This window comes from Pogoniulus pusillus, chromosome 9 (assembly GCF_015220805.1).
Source record: "Pogoniulus pusillus isolate bPogPus1 chromosome 9, bPogPus1.pri, whole genome shotgun sequence".
Classification (NCBI taxonomy): Eukaryota; Metazoa; Chordata; class Aves; order Piciformes; family Lybiidae; genus Pogoniulus; species Pogoniulus pusillus.
The window spans coordinates 7,385,447-7,405,251 of record NC_087272.1 but is presented as its reverse complement, the minus strand read 5'-3'; the positions used below and the strand labels follow the sequence as shown (position 1 = coordinate 7,405,251).

The 19,805-nt window shown below is 43.7% G+C and overlaps 2 long non-coding RNA genes across 2 annotated transcripts in view; both read left to right on the top strand.

Annotated features, from left to right (window-relative positions):
• Positions 1-1,169, top strand: part of LOC135178413 (uncharacterized) — a 49,260-nt gene extending 48,091 nt beyond the window's left edge. Inside the window, exon 3 of the long non-coding RNA XR_010303511.1 lies at positions 1,086-1,169. This is a non-coding gene — a long non-coding RNA (uncharacterized LOC135178413). The remainder of the gene's footprint in view (positions 1-1,085) is intronic.
• An 884-nt stretch (positions 1,170-2,053) lies between these two features.
• Positions 2,054-19,160, top strand: LOC135178001 (uncharacterized). The gene is made up of 2 exons (XR_010303308.1): positions 2,054-2,172; positions 18,554-19,160. It is a non-coding gene; the product is annotated as an uncharacterized LOC135178001 (long non-coding RNA).
• The last annotated feature ends 645 nt before the right edge of the window (positions 19,161-19,805 follow it).

Sequence of the window (19,805 nt, the reverse complement as noted above, 5' to 3'; positions counted from 1 at the left end):
CACGTGGCCATCACCCATGAGGCAGGCAAACCCCTTACCATCAAAATCTGGTTATATTTACACATTTTGTATTTGTTTTCCCTTCCCTATACCTTAGTGACTTCCCCACCTCAGATACCTTTTTAATTTAGTGTTAAACTTTTCTTCTTTTTAGCTTTCAAATTGAGTGAGATTATTTATTTGGGTGTGCTTACCTTCCTCTCTCTATATAGCTAATCTTCTTTCCTCTGGAAAGAAGGGGGAGGAAGGAAGGGCACTCTATAAAACTGTTACTGGTTCTAGCAAATATATTTGAGTCTCTGGGAATGTAAATTAGAACCGAGATATCCAGTGTCTCACCACCCTCATGATCATAGAATCATAGAATCAACCAGGTTGGAAGAGACCTCCAAGATCATCCAGTCCAACCTATTCCTATAGCAATTGAATCATACAATGGTTTAGGTTGGAAGGGACCTCAAAGCTCACTTGGAGATAGAGGTGAGATGCTGCTACCAAAGACTAAAGTCTTTGCCATCTCTTCTATATAACTGTAGTAAAAGTGATGAAGAAGTTCTTCCTAACATCCAATCTGAATCCACCCACTTCTAGTTTTGCTCCATTCCTCCCAGTCCTGTCACTACCTGACATCCTAAAATGACCCTCACCAGCTTTCTTGTAGGCCCCTTCAAATACTGGGAGGCCACAATAAGGTCACCTCGGAGCCTTCTCTTCTGCAGACTGAACAGCCCCAACCCTCTTAGTCTATCTTCTCCATAGGAGAGGAGCTCCAGCCCTCTGATCATTCTTGTGGCCCTCCTCTGGACACACTCCAGCACATCCAGATCTTTTCTCTAACAGAGACTGCAGATCTGGAAGCAGATCTCAGGCCTCACCAGAGTGGAGTAGAGGAGAAGAATCACCTCACTCGATCTGCTGGTCATGCTTCTCTTGATGCAGCCCAGGATACAATTTGTTTGCTGAAGAAGAATGATAATTCTAATATACAATTATAGTATATAATAATTCTAATTAAACAATAATCCTAATGTTCTATTGAAACAAGACAATAATTCTAATAGTTGAACATGTCCTTTTGTCACCAGTGTTGTCCATCGATGGAAAGTGGAGGAAGAAAAGAATCAGTTACTACACAGCCCTTCATATAAAAGCTCCAACAATATAGGGTGAGAAATACTAAAAAATGTCATTTTTTTCTAATAAATCAGATCTATTAAGCTGTAAGCTTCTGCCCTTCTCAAAAATCAAAGTAAGCAAAAGATGAATGGTGGCAAAAATACTACCTTGTGGGATTTTAATAGAATTGTAAAACCTATTCCCCTGCCTCTAGGATAGTACAATGAAAATGCAAGGTGTTACTCACAGTTCTCCTTGGTTTCATTCAGTGTCAGAGTTGCCGTTTGTCATCAGTGGGGTGCAGTTGCTAGGGAGTAAAACAATGCATGCAGCGTGGACTTAAGTGCCTCAAACCAGCTGTGTGCTGCCTTAGGCAGTGCCTCGGTGGTTAGCAGGACTAATGAATGTGCACGCTAACAGCAGTGAGCGCAGGCAGTTTAAGGGTCAAGACTAATGGCTATTTTCAAGAGAAAGGAGACTGTGAAAACATACAGATGTGCAGGCATTTGGTGCTGTGAGCAGATTTAGCACCGTGCCACCAAGTGCTTCTGCCTCTACTTTGCAACAAAGGTTGCAACCTGAAGCATACCTAACTAAAATACTGCTTCAAGCTTCCTTAAACTTTACAGAGGCTCTTTTCTACTGGTGAAAGTTGGGCAGAGCAGAAGGACAGATTGTCAAAAATGAGTGGGGATTTCTACTGGAGCGCATTACTGAGCAGTCGCTTTGCTCCCTTTCAAAAGGACAAGCATGCCCCTCCCAGTCTGTCCATGCTGGTGAAGATAGGTGTACAGGCAGAGAAGTGTGATACTAGAGAGGACACTGCAATAACTCAGTGATAAGAGATTTTTTTTGGCCAAAATCACAGTGAAAGAGAGTGTCAGTGATGCATGCAATACCCCTCTCTACCTCTACCACCCTGAATATTCCAGGTACAGACTCCAGTTCTGGTTCACAGCAAGTAATGGGCTGGTTGGTTGGTTCACTCTCCTGTACCTGTAAGATGAGGAGCTGTCACTACCACAGGAAGAGTAGCAGAAGGTCTCTGGTGACAAGGTAAGCACTTAGTAGTGGCTGGCAGGTGTATGCTGCAGCACAAGGGTGATCCCAGGGGTATCATAATGCCTCACCTTGGTTCTGTGTCTGGATGTCGAAGTGCTGAGCCAGCCTCCTGGTTCACTTTGCTGTTCTGGTAGAAAGTTACTCCATTTACTTATCGTGTTCCTGGAAGGATTAGTGGGGTCAGAGACTGGCCTATGATTGCAGCTGTCAGCTCACTGTTAAATGGAGTGATGTAAAATACCTCCTTGCACATCATTTATTAACGTTTAAAACCCATCAGGGGACACATAAACCATTGCTCTTTCTGTAACATTTATAAACTACTGAGGAGCACAGACACATTGCCCTATATTAATTATCCTAATTTAGGCAATGTCCATGGAGGGCCTATGATCACAGCAGATAAGATTCCCTCCCCAGTTCTTTTATTTCTAGGCATTGAGGTTCCTCCGAGCCCATTCCAGCTGCAAATTCTCCAGGCATGAATCAGGGTAATGCTGGAGAGTGAATGTGTTTCCAGATCTCGTATACATGAGGGAGTTCCACTAAGATTACTGGTAAACCTGCTTTGTTAAGCCAATGCAAAATGTGACAAGGACCGTCTTATTTCATCTGGTTGCTGCTTTTAGATATGGATTAGGTTGGGAATGAAGTCAACGCCCATTTAAGGTCTTTAAGGATGTGTGAAGGCATTCACGTCAGCTTAACCTGTATTGTTTCAGTCATGTTTAAATGAGAGTGGTGAAACTCTCTTGTGCTGAGGTGACCTCAGTAAATACAAATTTCTGTCTTCTACAGGCCTAAGGGGTGTCAGCTCCTTCTGGCTTTTTACAAGGCATCATTTTAGTCACCTGTGCTAGGGGCCTGTGACATTTAAAAGCTCTGCTGGATCAGGGTCAGTCAAGTGAGAGGCATTTAGTGGTTAAAGAAGGAATGTGAAAGAAGGCATCTTTAATTGTCTCACTTGGTGAAAATGACTGCAGCAGTTACTTTAAATCTCTTCAGGCCTAGTGTTGTGGATAGGTTGGCCCTGTCACAGATCCTCAGTGTCTTGGTGCTGTGGAGTGTGCAGTGGAGTTAGCACATATGGGATAACCCAAGTGATGCATCTGACTGGGGAGGGTCAGCCTGCAGCATCTTTGGGTGGCAGATTGCCTTTAAAGCATTGATTCCTCTCTGCTGGCATTTGGCACTGGTAACCATAGTGTGGGAGAGCCAAGAAGATGGGCTTGGGTAATTTCTGCCAGCTGATAAAAAGCAAGCACACATGAAGGCGTATGTTTCCCTGCAGGAGTGGGAGGACATTTGGAGAACACAGTAAATATGTTACACTGAATGTCACCTCCAGTTTCTCCCATGAAAGAATTTGAAGCATGTTCCCCAGCTGCATGTTCTGAGCTGTGAGAATTGTTGTTGAGAGCACATAATGGTGTGCACACTTAATTTTAAATCACTCCACCGTGGAGGAGTCTGCATGTGTTAGAGAATTTCTGTGGGTTTGAGTGCTGAAGGCCTTTGATTTTCTTCACCACAGGTGAAACCATGTAAATGTTGCTTCCCACTTTCTCACACGTGCATTTTTTAGCCAATGTCCCAAATCAATGGTGGAAAAACATTGAGAAATACCTAGAACAGCAAAGTTCTTTTGCAGGGGTGAGCTGATCAAGTCCAGTGCCCGGAGAGGCATCCTGCAGAGGTGTTCTTCCCATTCGTGTGCCTCTAAGCCACATATCTTAGGAGGGCTGAAATTTGTTTTTACCACTTCAGGAACAAGATCCTACATCTGTTCCTAATTACAGGTGGGGATCTCAGAGGAGGGTTGAGTTACAGCATATGTGGATATCAAAATGCATAGCTCTCATTACTTGAATAGGTAAATAATTTTATTCATCATCTGTGCAGGGATGTAGGAAGTGTAGCCCAGGAGATATTAACAATTAACTGCAATCTCATTTGCGTGTTACTGGCTATCAATATCTTCAGCTCTTCTGCGTGATAGTTTAATATTGATTATGTAAACCTTCTGAAAAGGGGTGAAATTTTGGGGGGTTTTATGTGAATTGGGTGTTTATAAATATCTATTTTTTCTCAGGTTGAATTTACATGAGGATGTGATTTTATGGTTCTTTGTGTTCTTTTGGGGAATGAGGGACCAAGTGCCTTCTGTAAAATCTGGGCTACCACAGTTTATGACTGGTTGCCATTCAGGTCAAGGTGCTAACCACCATGTAGGACTGTTTGCTGAGTCTGAAACATAACTTTGTTGGACCTGAAAGTTTAGTTTTGGGAGAGTTAGTGCAGTTGCTTATCCTTTTGGGGGCAACTGTTTGTGTCCCATGTGACATACAGATTTTACAGTGCAGTAAATGCAATGATTTGCTGGTGGGTTTAGTGTTTTGTTTTTAAAGGCCTTACCCTCACTGTAGGATTGCTCTAGTTGCTTGCAAAAAAGTCACATGTAAGAATTGCACCAAAACTCTCTGCAGCCCACATTGATAAAACATCTTGCTATGGTTTCCAAGAGACATGAGGTTAAAAGAACAGGATGTGTAGCTATTTGTGAGCAAATACAGTATTTATATTTTAGAGTTGGCTTAACTGAAGCACACTGGTGCCTTTTACTGAAGGAGTCTGCACTGTTCAAGAGCACAGGCAACAACTTGGGCTAAAACTGCTCATCAAATGCTAATATGACTCTCCTGCGCAACTTAACTGCGGCACCACAACGTGGCTGTCCTCCCTGTAGTAATCCTAACTCAAGGCTGCTTAACTCAGGAGTATGTGAGTGCTGGGAAACTCGTGTGTCAGAAATTTCAGCTGTATCCCAAGCAGGACAAAATACTGCTGACAGATTCGTTCTGCCCTCTGCTATTTGTGGTAGCAGAAGTGCTTTGGTGGTTTGTATATGTGGGGCTGGGAAATCCCTGTGAGCACTTCTACACGTGCAGTTATATAAAGCAGGCTGCTGCTGTTACTTGAACTGTTAAGTGTGTTGAGGTGAACAGCAGTTACCTGCAAATGGGAACAGGAGCAAGTCCACTGATTTCAAACCAGTGCCTTGAACACAAACCCAGTACCAAAGATGTTGTTGTTTTCAAGTAGAGCAATCGATTTGGAAGCAGCTATAGCAGTGCCAGTGATAAATAGATGGCAGCGTGGATTTATTGAAAGTAAATCATATAAACTAACTTAATTTCTTTCTCTGATAGGATAAAAAGCTTAGTGGATAAGGTAAATCCACCAGAATAATGTGTCTCTGTTTCATGAACATTTTTCTACAGTTTCACCCAGCAGTCTCATAAGAAAGTTAAAAGCATGGATAAGATATAATTTTTGTAGAATATGATGGATTGTAAGTTATTTTGAGTGACAGTGAATATAAATGTCAAGGTATAGCTAAAGTGCTTGTCACCCTGGTACTTATGTATATTAATAACTCAGTTTTGAGAGAGAAGAGAGCTGTCTTTCTGGAATCAGTTCTGGCTCCAATGCCAAGTTAATGTGCTCTGATTTCATTAATTGCTTTGATGGTAGGATTAAGACTTCATTGATCGTATGTGTGAATGAAATCAGTCTTGTTGGGACTGCAAATACCACGCAGAGAGTAGTCATTAAAATAAATCCTTCTCTGGACATGTCCCTGGCATACAACCTAGAGCCTTCGGCAGGGAATATGTGCATAGCTAGGCCACTTCCAAATTTCTCTGTAAAGCAAAACTTCTTGTGTCCTTCTAGTTGGGGTCAAGAGAGTGACTCTCCATCTGCAATTACACTTTGGGGGGGAAAAAATTAAGAAGCCAACATAAATCCAACCTTGAAAAACTTACATTAAAAGAACATTAAGGTTGTAAAAGCCAACCACTGAGTAATTAGGAAATAATAGAATTCAAGTGGTCTGTACAATTTTATTTCAGCTTCCTAATGCATATGTATTATGAAGCAGGCTTTAATTCCAGGAATCCAGCCTATTTTTAACTCAGGATTCTCCTTCAGCAGCCTCCTGCGTAGGAAGGAATTTCATGTAGACTGAGTTTTCCTTCGTGCAGTTTCACCCAAAAAAAAATTCTCAGAATTTCAATTCCAGGCCAGTTTGCAGCTCACTGTTTCTAATGATATTCTTGCAAAATGGAGATGATGTGTGCAGAAAAAGCACCTCAGTGTGTGTGATGCTTCAGAAGCACCAAGAAGGAAACGTGCAGTTTTGAAGCGTAGCAATGATAACAAGGAAATGCTGAAATCTTAACAGGTTTTTGATACATCAACCTGCAAAAGCACTTCCAAATTCAAGTTTCAGTGTAGGTATTTTTCAATGCCTGTAATTAAAGCCACAATATGATCTATATGTACACTGAATCTTTGTGTCTGAAGGTTGGCACCGTTGCCTTAGATGCATGACAATTAGGCATTTTCTATTGAATGCTCTGGATAATACCATTAGATGCACAATAATTAGGTGTTTTCATCTCATTAATATTCATTTTCATACATTTAAATGCCTCTCTTATAGCATTTGTTAATTACCATACATTTACAATGGTATATTCCTCCTCCCCATTCACCCATTCTGACTAATGAGCTGACATATCAGATGACTTCTGGTACAGGATTCTGCTGTTGTGTCTTTGGCGAGAACAAAGAAGGGGTTATCGTGCTCTTTGTGGGTGGTATTAGCACAGCTTTTTCTTCTCACAAGGAATTTGGGGCATGGAGAGTTTGCCCTCAGTGATGCCGTTGCAAAATAGAGGACTCTTTATTTCCTTTCATTCGTATTATTAAAGCCTGTCTCCCAGAAGCAAACTCCGGGCCCTAAAGGTGTTTTTCTAATTGAAAGTGCATACGGTGTGCAGCCCTGAAAGTTTGTTTCCTACAACCTAGAGAACAGAGTGCAGCCTGCAAAACTGTGGTGAGGGACACTCCCAACGTTAAAAAATATCTATCCTCTTTCATTTAAGCAGAGCTAATTGAAAAGGTAAACCAAAACATTCAGGGGAGTTGAAGGAAATCCCCCATCTCCTGAAAATGTCTGCAAGGAGGTGAAGTACGAACTGAAATGCTGCTGTGTAATTGCACCTACTGGGGATATTCATTATGATTCTGGGGTTACTCTAGAGTCTGACTATTAGCATTAAGTTAGTCAGCTTGCCTGTGTGTCTTACAAATATTTGAGCAGACTGCACAGCACCTCCCACAATAATGTCTGTGCTTTTAGTTCTTTTGTTGCTGCTGAAGGACAAATAATAATAGCAACAACAACAGTGAACACATAAGAGAAAATAAACTTAGTTGTTTCTGTAGATTTAGCAGAGTGTTTTGGTGACCTTATGCTAAAGCTCTTTGAGTCTCATCTTGTAAAAAAATTAAGGGGAAAAACTCCTGTAAAATGAAAAAAAGGGGGGGAAGAGGAAACTCCTGTAAAAATCTCTGTACTAATAAATCAAAAAGCAATCTCAGCAGTTAACAGATTATTCAAATTCAAATGGAGAAAACATACCTGGAGGGGAATTTTCAAAAAAGCCTCAATGTCAACTTAATTCTGTTCCCACTGAAGTCAATGGGAGTTAAGCCAGTACAGAGCATTTTTCAAAACCTTAACTCTAGGATCTGCATACCCCTCTAAGTTCAATGAGGTTTATTCTTTAGGAGATTCTAAGTTATTAAGGGAGAGATTTTCAGTAGCACCTGAGGGATTTGGAAGCACAGTTCAATTAGTCTTTCACTGCAATTTGTGCTTCTAAATACCTGAGACAGGTTTGAAAATCTCACGCTAAAACCCCATCTCAGCTGTTGGTTAAAGCCTCAGTGCACATGTCTGTTCTGATAAAAATAGGATTGCAGTCTGAGGCACATGCAGGATTTTGTGTGTGGCTGGATGGTATGCCAGGAGAATAGGCTGTCACATTATCGTTAGCTGTAAATGAAGGGCACTGTCAAGTGAGGAACATGTGAAGAACATTGCAAACGCTGCTGCTGTGGTCCTGATGTGGATTCTGCTTTAATACCAGTCAAGTCCTGTGGCCTCTCTTCAACTGAGAGGCATGTAACTTCCTGAAAGTGCCAAGAGGGTAAGTTAGTATTCACTTAAGCATGGTGGAAGGATCTAGTGCCCCACTTTTTGAATGGGCATATCGTTTAAGAGTGATGGATGCAGTTACATGCCAGTGAACATGAGTTTAAATGGCTCCTTTTGACGTGGTTTTTATACAGTGTTACTGCAGCCATCCAACAAAACCCTGCCCTGCTAACGCAGTGGAGATAATCAGATTTAGGTGCCTTGACAGCCCTGACTTTTTGTCATGGTGAGAAAAGACATATCCCTGCTTTCCCAAATTTCGTGGAAGAGAAAACACAATTCCTTTTGAGTGTATGGAAGAGAAAAGAGAGAGTTCTGTCAGTACATTAAGAACCGGGGCTGAAACTCTCCCAGTTTCTAGAGGGAAGGGCTCAAAGCTCAGTGTTACTTTACCTGAGAGCAGCTTGGCTGGCAGCACTGAGTTAACACCCTGACTGGGTGCTCCAGCTGTGGCCTGCCAGTGGCCCAGAGTTTAGTGTACCTTTTCTGCTCACAGGATGCAGTTGTATATTCCACACAGAAATGGGTCATATTTAGAGGTCAGATTCTCCTTCAGACACATCTGAGCATTCCCACTGGTGGAAACTATTTGGATGGCTACTGAACAGCATTACTGACAGAGTGATGTTTTGTACCATACTGGTCCATCGCAGGATCTCTTGTGAAGGTGCCCTGCTTTACATTTTTAACTCTACTGCAGTGCAGTTCAACAGGAATTTGGGAGTCAGGGAAGAGGAAATGGGAGTAAGAAGTTGATAAATGTTTCCTTTAAAAAGAGTGACTAAGAAAGGATACTAAATTTGAATTAGTTTAATGTGCAGTGCACCACACAGAAATGGAGAGGAAGCCTGTCATTTATTACAGGGGCTGTCCTTGTCAGGCTAAAATTAAGCCTAACAGGACAGCCAGTGTTAGTCTTTACTTGGGTAAGCAGATGGGTGGTGGAGAGTTAAGTCTGGTTTTGTATCATCCCTTCTCCTCGGCAAGCCTTGTACTCATGTCACAGGGAGGAAAAGCAGGAACATTACAGAGCATACCTAGAGAAATGCCAGATGCTCTTCTCCTGTGAGCAAGGGAGATTGAAGCAGCAGGAAATGAAAGGAGCCTCATTATGATGGATGCAGGGAGCTGTGCAAAGCAGGGTGAGATGGCTCCTCACTCTCTGAAAGGAAGGAATATGGGAGGTGAAGTGACTGTGATCCACGCAGCCCATGGCAGCCTGTTGAAGGGATTACTCTGTTACTCAGTACAGAGTCACAAATTCCTATCGGCACACAGTACTGCACTTAAACCAAACCCACTGAGGCCAAACTGTTTCAAGGGAGCGTCTTTGGATTTGCATGGAAATAGCAGTTAATGAATGTCTCCAGAAGGTTCAGGTCACATTAAGAGTTGAGATTTGCTGTCTGACCAGGATATCTCTTTATGACTATACTGTTGTTTAAATATAGGTAACCAAAATGTGAACAATGGTGTCATGGAGTTAGCCTGTGAGGGAGAAGGGCTCTTGCAGAGAACTGCTGCTCCTCAGGCGTTCTCTAAAGCAGTGCAGCTATGGACATGGAAAGGAAGGTGGTTTGAAACAGGCAGTTCCTAAACTGAATGAGGCCAGACAGTGTGGGTCAAAGAATAGTTGCATTACAAGGATGATAATGATATGGGAACCTAGGGTAGGTCATGAGGAGGCAACCAAAGCAGAGGTGAAAAAAAGAGAATCACAGAGTGGTTTGGGTTAGAAGGGATCTTTTAAAGTTATCTAGTCCAACCCACATGCGGTGTGTGAGGACATCTTTAACTGGAGCTGCTCAGAGCCCTGTCCAAGCAGACCGTGAATGTTCCCAGGGAGGGAACATCTACCGTCTCTCTAGGTAACCTGATCAAGTCTTCCACCACCCTCATTGTAAAAAATATTAACCTTATGTCTAGTCTGAGTCTTCTCCCTTTTAGTTTAAAACCATCACCTCTTGTCCTATTGCTACAAGCCCTATTCAAAAGTCTGTCCTTACCTTTCTTATAAGCCCCATTTAAGTACTGAAAGGCTGCAATAATGTGTTCTAGAACAACCTCTTCTACAGGCTAATCAACCCCAGCTCTCTCAGCTTGTCCTTACAGAAGAGATGTTTCAGCCCTCTGTTTTTGTGATCTCGCTCCAGAGCTGCTTCAGCAGGTGCATCTCTTTCATGTATTGAGGGCTCCAGACCCGAATGCAGTACTCCAGGTGGGCTAGCATCAGCATGGAGTAGAGAGGAAAATCACCTTCCTTGACTAGCTGGCCATGCTTCTTTTGATGCAGCCCAGGATACTGTCACCCTTCTGGGTTGCAAGTGCACATTGCCTGTTCGGGTCCAGCTTTTCATGCACAAACAACCCCAGGTCCTTCCCTGAGGAGATGTTCTCGATCGCATCATCCCCTAGCCTGAATTGATACTGAGGATTGCCCTGACCCAGGTACAGAGCCTTGTACTTGGCCTTGTTGGACCTCATGAGCTTCACACAGGTCCTCTTCTCCAGGTTGCTCAGGTCTCTCTGGGTGGATTCCTGTCCTTCTGGCATGTCAACTGCACCATTCAGCTTGGTGTCACCTGCAAACTTGCTGAGGGTGCACTTGATCCCACTGTATGCATCATTGATGAAGACATTAAACAGTACTGGTCCCAGTACAGACCTGTGAGGGACACCCATTATCACCAATACCCATCAAAATATTGAGTTGTTGGCCCTGAATAATCCATCCATCAAATCTGTGTCACTGCAATTCAAAGAGAAGGGTGCTGGGAAGAACTATGTCGAAGGCCATCCAAATAGATGACATCCATAGTCCTACCTTTGTCCACTGAAGGTCTAAGCTGTTGGAGTGATCACAGAAGAATGTGCCACAGAGAGAAAAATGCAAAAGAGTGAGAAGACAGAAGGATTCCCATGATCCAAATAAAAATCCAAGGAGCTCTAGTTGTCTTTTCTGATATGGGATAGAAAAGGTGCCAGATGCACATTGAATCCTGCCTGGTGGTCAGTCTCTGAGCAGGTACTTACACAGCCTGTTGTAGTTCAGCTGCTGTGAACAACTGCAGGTCCTGATAAGCAAATGTTAGTAATACTCTTCTGATTCTGCATGGCTTGTCTGGCCTGCAGGCTCAGCCAAGAGTGGTGTGTAGTGGGAGCTTTACTTTGGCAGGAGGTCTGCACAGATTGGTGATCTGGAGAGTAACGTTTTCTTCCCTCTTGGTCTTATCTTGGAGGAAGTGAGTCACTGCTGTCTGTCTTTCATTTGCTTGGAGGTTCTGCTGCTAGGGAGAACACATTATAGAACAGTCAAGTTTCCTGTCCTTCCTTCCTATACCTGTTTCTTTCCTTCGCTAATTTATCCCACTTCATGTGGAAGAAACAACTGGACTTGAATCCTCGAACAAGTGGCTCTAAAAGGTACAGATGAGCTATTTAATAAATGGCTTCCAGTCGTCCCTGCCACTCAGCCTAGCCTGCTTCTGCCTTTACCTGGCTCAAAGAGAAGAGGTAAGAGGGTAGCAGTGCTGTACTGTTCCCCTCCAGGCAGAATCCGAGACCTCTTCAGCTTCATGGGGAAATTGAACCTGCAGCAGTGAACCTTGTGTGAAATGTTAGTCCTGTTTTAAGGATGTGCAAAGCTCTTAATGTCCACCTTAGCTTGATGGGCAGGTGAGGTGTAGAGGTGGTGCTGCAAGAATTCTAAGACATTCCTTAGGGTCATCCATAAACCAGTACAGATCCATGGCCTCTAAAGATGCTTCCCCTCCCTCACTTCCAGCTGAGCTGCTCTCAAAAGGTCTAAGGGCAAAGGATGGGACACTGTGCATATACTAAATTGAAAACAGCAGCATTAGCTGTGCTCTTCTGTGCTCTTCTCTTTCCTGACGTAATCTAGGACTGTAAGTTTTACACACCAGTGCACAGATTACCAGCATTTACTAGGAAGCACGAGGAGCAGGCTGGCAACTGTTTGGAGTCACACAGAATACACAGGCAATTGCTTGGGAGCATGGGGAACACACAGGCAATTCAATTCCCAACTGGTTTCTAGGGCAGGAGCTACCAATTAAAATTAAAAGGATAAAAGACTGGAAGCTTGGGACTGATAATATGCTCTGGAGGGAGAAGTTGCCAGCAGCTTGTGCTACAAAGATGCCTCTCTTTCAGTAGATTTCAGATGGTGAAAGAAACTCAGGTAACAGATCATTCTTTTCTTCTGCCTTCACTGATTTTTCGTGTACTCAGTCGTGCAGCCAAAATTCCGACAAAGACAGACAGGGCTGCTCCCCGTGAATTCCAAGCAGTGAGCCAGCCTTTTGAGAGCTAATGCAGAGAACGTGCCAGCAGTCAGCTACACCTAAGAAGCAAGGTTTTTACAATCAAGCATCAAGTGCCTGAGCAGAGAGCATTGAATGATGTGGCTTAGATAACCCTGGCCTGCATCAGGAACAGTGTGGCCAGTAGGATGAGGGAGGTTATTCTTCCCTTGTACTCAGCACTGGTCAGGCCACACCTTGAGTCCTGTGTCCAATTCTGGGCCCCTCAATTCAAGAGAGATGTTGAGGGGCTGGAATGTGTCTAGAGAAGGGCGACAAAGCTGGTGAGGGTCCTGGAACACAAACCCTATGAGGAGAGGCTGAGGGAGCTGGGGGTGTTCAGCCTGGAGAAGAGGAGGCTCAGGGGTGACCTCATTGCTGTCTACAACTACCTGAAGGGAGCCTGGAGCCGGGTGGGGGTTGGTCTCTTCTGCCAGGCAACCAGCAATAGAACAAGGGGACACAGTCTCAAGTTGTGCTGGGGCAGTACAGGCTAGATATTAGGAGGAAGTTCTTCACAGAGAGAGTGATTGGCATTGGAATGGGCTGCCCAGGGAGGTGGTGGAGTCACCGTCCCTGGAGGTGTTGAAGAAAAGCCTGGCTGAGGCACTTAGTGCCATGGTCTGGTTGACTGGCTAGGGCTGGGTGCTAGGTTGGACTGGCTGATCTTGGAGGTCCCTTCCAACCTGGTTGATTCTATGATTCTATGTCAAGTTATTCAGGATTTAAAAAACAAAACAAACACCCACCCCACCCTCACCCATATAAAAACTGTATTGATTTATTTAGGGCAATCAACGAGGCAGGAATTATAAAAGATGTAGTTTGTTGTTTTTTTTTTACTCACTGTTGTGGAGTGGAAATTTCAACATAGTCCCTGGCTCCTTTGTGGCAGTGTTGGAACTGCTCAGCCATTGAGAGGATCTTCCTAGGGTGCCAAGAAAGAGGCAGATGATCTCTGACCTGGTTCTGATTCATCTTGGCATGGAGGTTTGCAGAGGTGCAGGCAGGATCTCTTGCAGATGTGTAGAGAGCACAATGTCAGTGGCACTTCTTGCCACGTTGTGAGGCACTTAAATGCCTTCTCCTGGGAAACTTGAGGCACCTAAGTCTTAAGTTTCCAGGACATTCAAGCCCAAACTATCAGGGCTAAGCTGGTCTGAAGCATGAAGCAGAGCAGAACGCGTTGTCCCAGAGCAGTGAGGCAGAGGCAGCAAGGCAGAAGCAGCACACACTGAGACAGAGCAGTGAGGCAGAGGCAGCAAGGCAGAAGCAGCACACACTGGGACAGAGCAGTGAGGCAGAGGCAGCAAGGCAGAAGCAGCACACACTGAGACAGAGCAGTGAAGCAGAGGCAGCAGCTTGCAATTTAGCTCAATTTCTATTTTTTGCCCAAGTGTGCTGGCTCCTTTGGCCACAGAGATTCACCAATCAAAATGGCATTTGCAAAACTGACCATATTAAGTGAAACCAGAGCTTGCTTACTCTTAATTGGGCAAGACACCAACAAGTACCTAAACATTTGTGGGTGCCTGTTTATCACTTTGGGAGGGGACATAATGGCCCAAGCCTATGTTTTCCTCCCACCCTTGCTTCCCCCACCAGCAGATGGGTGAGGCAAGCCAGGACATCTGATGGGCCTATTAGCCTTCCAGGACATGTATCCATCTAATCACGGAATGGAAGGGGTTGGGAGTGACCTCTGGAGATGACTGAGTCTAACCCACCTGCCAAAGCAAGTTCACATAGGATAGGCCACACATGAACACATCCATGTGGGTTTTGAAAGTATCCAGAGAAAGGAACTCCTCAACTTCTCTGGACAGCCAGTTCCAGTGCTCTGTCACCCTCAAAGTGAAGAAGTTTTCCCTCATGTTGAGGTGAAACTTCCAGTGTTCCAGTTTGTGTCTGTCGCCCCTTGGCCTACCACAGGACACCACTAATGTGTCTCTCACATTAATTGTTAATGAGTCTGTGAAGCAGACGTCTCCTTCTAATGGAGAAAACTGAAGCCTAACTAGGTTGAGATTATTTGACATATGAAGATTTAGCCTGTGCCCATCACAGTGGTCCCCAAGGATCGTGCAGGCAGTGTGTAACTTTTAGCTGCAGTTGCCAGACTGGGGCAGAGAAGCTGTAAATCACAATCTGTCATTGGTTATGAAGTCCAGGCATGCTTCTCTTGCTCTTCACAGAAGTCTTGTGAATGCTGATGAACTAGGCAGGTGGAGGCTACTGGATGGGGCAATTTTCACAAAAATTTGATGAATTTACCCTCTATTTTTAAACAACAGCTTATATAAATGTATAGCTATAAAGCCAACACAAAGGCTATTAATGCTTCAAGACATGGAAATCATAATGGCGCTGCAAGGCAAGAACTGTGATCTTACCTGAACTCCCTGCCAGCCAGAGAAAAAGCTGTGCCCACCATGCACTGAAAAGTGGTAGCACTAATCCAGTCCAAATGTCTAGAGGTAGTGTATGAACTGTTTGAAGATGAGTCTGCCCCATGTAGCCTTTACTCAGGATTCAGAGTAAGAAAGTGGAAACCTCTCAGGCACTTCACCTCCACTGGGTAACTTGGGAATCACCAGAGTCTGTTCCACAATGCTTCAAAGTCATTGCAGTACCTCATGTCAACACAGTTCTGCAAGGTGAGGGTTTGCTTTGCAAAAGACAAACTCTGTAGCTTTCAGATTTCTCTTTCAGAGAGCTTAAGGCAGAAAATGGTCTGCTAGCAGGTGTGGGATGAGATAATTTATTATTGCTTAGCTTAATAAACTGCATCTTAAATGGTGGTATTGATCACAATGTTGAATGAAAAGGCTGAGCTGGCATTACAGTATTTGACACAGGCAGCATTTTACAGTGTTTACACTGATGGCATGGTGCATCACTATTGTTTTTGGAAAGCAATAGACTTAAAATGTGGTGTTGTATAAAGTGCTACAGGGCTTCTGAATTAATTGAGTTTTGCTCTAAAAGGTCAAAAGACACACTGCATGGCAAAAGATGCTCACCCAGAGTTCTTGTCCCTGTTAATGAACACAGCCTAACGTTTGCTGTATCTGGTCACCAAATTAATGGCATTAAAGCACAGCAAAACTGTGTTTGCAGCAACCCTAGTGCGTTCTGTAGGATCTCCTGACAGGATAAACATGTCTTCTCTGCCCTCCTTTTTTTTCCCCCTCCCCCTCCAAACAAGCAATAAAAACATTTTGCATAAACAAATTCCAAATTGCAACTAATCATAGGAAAGCTGACAAATGTATGCTATGCTAGTCAGGGAAAATACTAATCAAAGCAGCCTGTCAATTGTTAAAGTTAATCATTTAGATATGCAAAACTCTGACTAAATTTTTGTGGATAATTACATAATTATGGCTGGGTTAACACAATCAAAAATAGCAATTGCATGCTCCATCCTGAAATCACCATGGCAGTTCCCTGCTATCTTCCTCTTTATCCTTGTTCCTCCTGCACACAGAGGGCAAGAGGAAAAGATGAAATACTTGGGAGCCACCTCGGAAAGAAAAGCGACTTTGGTAGGTGCTTCCTGCATACTCCTCCACTCTTTGCCTTCTGCAAAGACAGTCCCCTGGAGAACAAAGCACCTGCTGCAGTGGGTGGAGGTGTTGAAAATACCAGCCAGGTGGGAGGAGAGAAAACAGGAGGGATCTTCTGTAGTGAGCTGCAGTAGCAGCATCTCTGCCCATGTAGTAAAATGTGTTTGACAACAAACTTTTCAGATTGAAGAGGAAGGAGCTTATACTTTGTTTAAAAGGTTTTGCTAGGATAGAGGAACCCAGTACTGGCAAGGCTTACCCAGGTCAGTCAGTGTTATGTTAAAGCATCAGTCTATTCTGAAGTTCCAGGACCTTCATGAATGTACATCAGTGACAAAAAGGTGGTTAGGCAAGATGTGAGGCCTCTCCAAAAGAAAAATGGAGACTTAGTCAGGACAGATAAGGAGAAGGCTTAGGTGCTTAGTGACTGTTTTGCCTCAGCGTTCACTGGCAAGGACTCTAGCTGCACCACCCAAGCTCCAGGTTGGATGAGGCCTTGATCAGCCTGGTCTAGTGGAAGGTGCCCCTGCCCATGGACTAAATGACCTAAATGATTATGTGAAATGCTTGGCACAGAAGAGGCTGTCAAGCTCTTCTATCCAGTCGGCCACCTACACATGCTATGAAATGCTTCATCCACCTGACTGCATGCTTAGAGCCTTTGCTCTCAGTGGAGGAGACATTAAGAAAGTAAGCAAGCTCGACCCTGTTGGGGGATGGTCTTTTTTCAGTTGCTTTGAAAACAGCTGAGTCTATTCTGAGCACCTTTGAAAAGCCCAGTCCTTGGTAATCTTGAATTTCTCTTGCAGCACTCTTTTTCCTTCTCTCTTCTTATAATGGGTCTAACTGAATGAGTGCAGAGATTCCAGATGTCAGGAATCTCAGGGAGGTGACACAGTATAATTAAAATGAATACTGGGCTCTTTCCTGAATGTCACATTGACTGGGATAGGGTAATGATAATGATGGGGATTTAAAAAGTAATATATCTCTTGTGTAATTTTTTATCATAATTTTTCTATACAGTTTCCATTAAATAGATAAATGACCTAAATGAAAAAGAGAAATAAAGTGAAAGCATAAAATCAGTCCCTGTCAAGAGCTACATAAAAAGTAGGCAGGGCCCCAGCCTTCTGAAATTGGCTGTCTAAACTCCTGAATCTAAAAAGTAGATGTTCAGGTGAATTGACTGGCTTTATGAGTGGCTTACTAGTAGCAGGGACCTAGCATGAGGGAAGCAAATGCACATTGGTGTAGATGTTTTCCCTCACTTCAAAATAGGCTGTCAAAGTCAGCTTCAGCTAATTGACCTTATGGGCCCATTACTACTTTTTGTTCTGTTTTCAAGAGTAACTGCTACAAATCCAGTTGGTGGGTTGCTCAGCCTGTAGTAAGGGCATGAAAGTAAATAGTACTGTGGCTGGATGTCTGAATGAAACCTGAAATGTTGTTTTGGAAACCTTGCAAGCACCTGGAGCAATAGCAGGGCTCTGAGGCGCTATTCACCAGTCTTACACTGCTTACTTCTCCTGCACTGTTGAAGCAAAAATAAACTTCCTGTACTTAGACAGATTTTTAAACATTTTTCTAGGAGACAGAAACCAGATGGAATATTTTCACAGCTGACACCAAAATTCACAGTTTTCATGACTTCTGTGATATTGTGATTTATACAGGGGCTTTCTCTATCAGCAGCCCTGAGTAGACAGCCTCTTGCCATTCAAGCTTTTAAACATTATTTGGATTGGTAGGTCAAAAGATTGTATTAACTGTGTGAAACGTGAAGTATCAGTGGATTTAAATGATAGCTCTGTGGGCTGTTCTGTTTCTGCATCTTGACTGTAAGTCATAATAATAAAATCTGTTAAAAGTACACTGCTTCAAAATGGATAGCAAACCCTTAAATGCCTCGAAATGAATCATTTCTAGAAGCAAACAAAAAATTCTTATGTCAGGGCACGAGCACAAGCCAGGCTATTGTCTTCAAGCCTTTGCTAGCTCTCTTGCAGAGAGAATGTGAGTGGCAGAAGGCATTCTGCTTGGGCTGCGTGTTCTGCAGGCAGTGTTTTCAGATGAAGATAAACTTGACCAAAAAAAAAGAAAGTGTTGAAGATTGGTTTGTGGTTTTTTTGTTTGTTTTCCTCTGGTAGGGATTGAAATGCCAAGGTGAAGCTGCTGGTAGACTAGATAGAAGGAACCGGTGGAGAGTGAGAGCTGGCAGAGCAGGATACAGGCAGGGCTTTTCCCCAGGGTCTCGTTTCTTTCCCTCTCCATTTGCGCCTGGACCAGCTTGTTGTTCTCTGCAGTCAAGGTTTTTTCCCACCTTTCTGGGAATTCATGGTTTCCTGGGAAACTTGTGTTGACCTGTGTCTGAAGAAAACTTCAGAAGCACATTGATTTTTCTGTTTTTACAGGCCTTTCTCTACACATGAATGCATCATTTCAGCAACCCTGATAGCTGCCTGCCTGTTTCCAGATGCAGCTTCACGTTACCTTTTCCTTTCCCAGTGTTAGGTGATGTGGCTTTTGGCTGTATGATATCCTTAGAAATCTGGAGCAGCACATTGGTGATTCTGGTACTAACAGGACTCAAGAGTTCAGCCTACTGAGGGAGGCAGTGCTGGAGGTATTCCTTGTGTGCGTGTATTGATGGGGTCCCATGCTCTGGAACCACCTCTCTCTGCATCCAAGAGAGCTGGTTTGTGCAGGCCTACAGAGATCAGAGAAGTGCCTTGCCTTTAGTCAGCTGTTTGCTCAGGAAGGGATGTGTTGTTGCTAGGGGATGTAATTTCCTTCCAGCTCAGAGAAAGATGAAGGTATATATATTTTTAGGTACTTATAATATGTGCACCTTATCTTTATAGGAGGATTTATTGTGTAAATCAATGACAAAATAAACGGTAACAGTTCCAGTGACAAAATAAATGGTAACAGCTCCTGCACAAACAGGGCAAGGGAAAGGTTCAGTCTCCAATGCAGTTTTCCTGCTTAACCAATTATTAAAGCTACTGACACACCAAAGTGTCCTTCAGCCTTCTGTAATATATACCAGTCTCACCTCCAGTGCAGTGGTCAAACGAGGTAGTCAGATCTTCACAGTGGTACTTTGATGTTGTTTGGACTTCCCCCTCCAAAAAAAAAACCACGTTAAAATATGGTAGAAATGCAGTAGAGACAGAGGAGGATAATAATCTGTAGTAAATCTTACTGAATGGTATGCTAAATAAATGTTGGTATGAATGACACCTGCTGAAAATTGGCATACAACAAAACATTTGGTGATAAGATGTGGAAGCAGATGTGGGAGACAGTTAGAATCATGGAATCAACCAGCTTGGAAGAGACCTCCAAGATCATCCAGTCCAACCTAGCACCCAGCCCTCGCCAACCAACTAGACCATGGCACTAAGTGCCTCATCCAGGCTTTTCTTGAACACCTCCAGGGACGGTGACTCCACCACCTCCCTGGGCAGCCCATTCCAATGCCAGTCACTCTCTCTGGCAACAACTTCCTCCTAACATCCAGCCTAGACTTCCCCCAGCACAACTTGAGACTGTGTCCCCTTGTTCTGTTGCTGGTTGCCTGGCAGAAGAGGCCAACCCCCAGCTGGCTACAGCCTCCCTTCAGGTAGTTGTAGACAGCAATGAGGTCACCCCTGAGCCTCC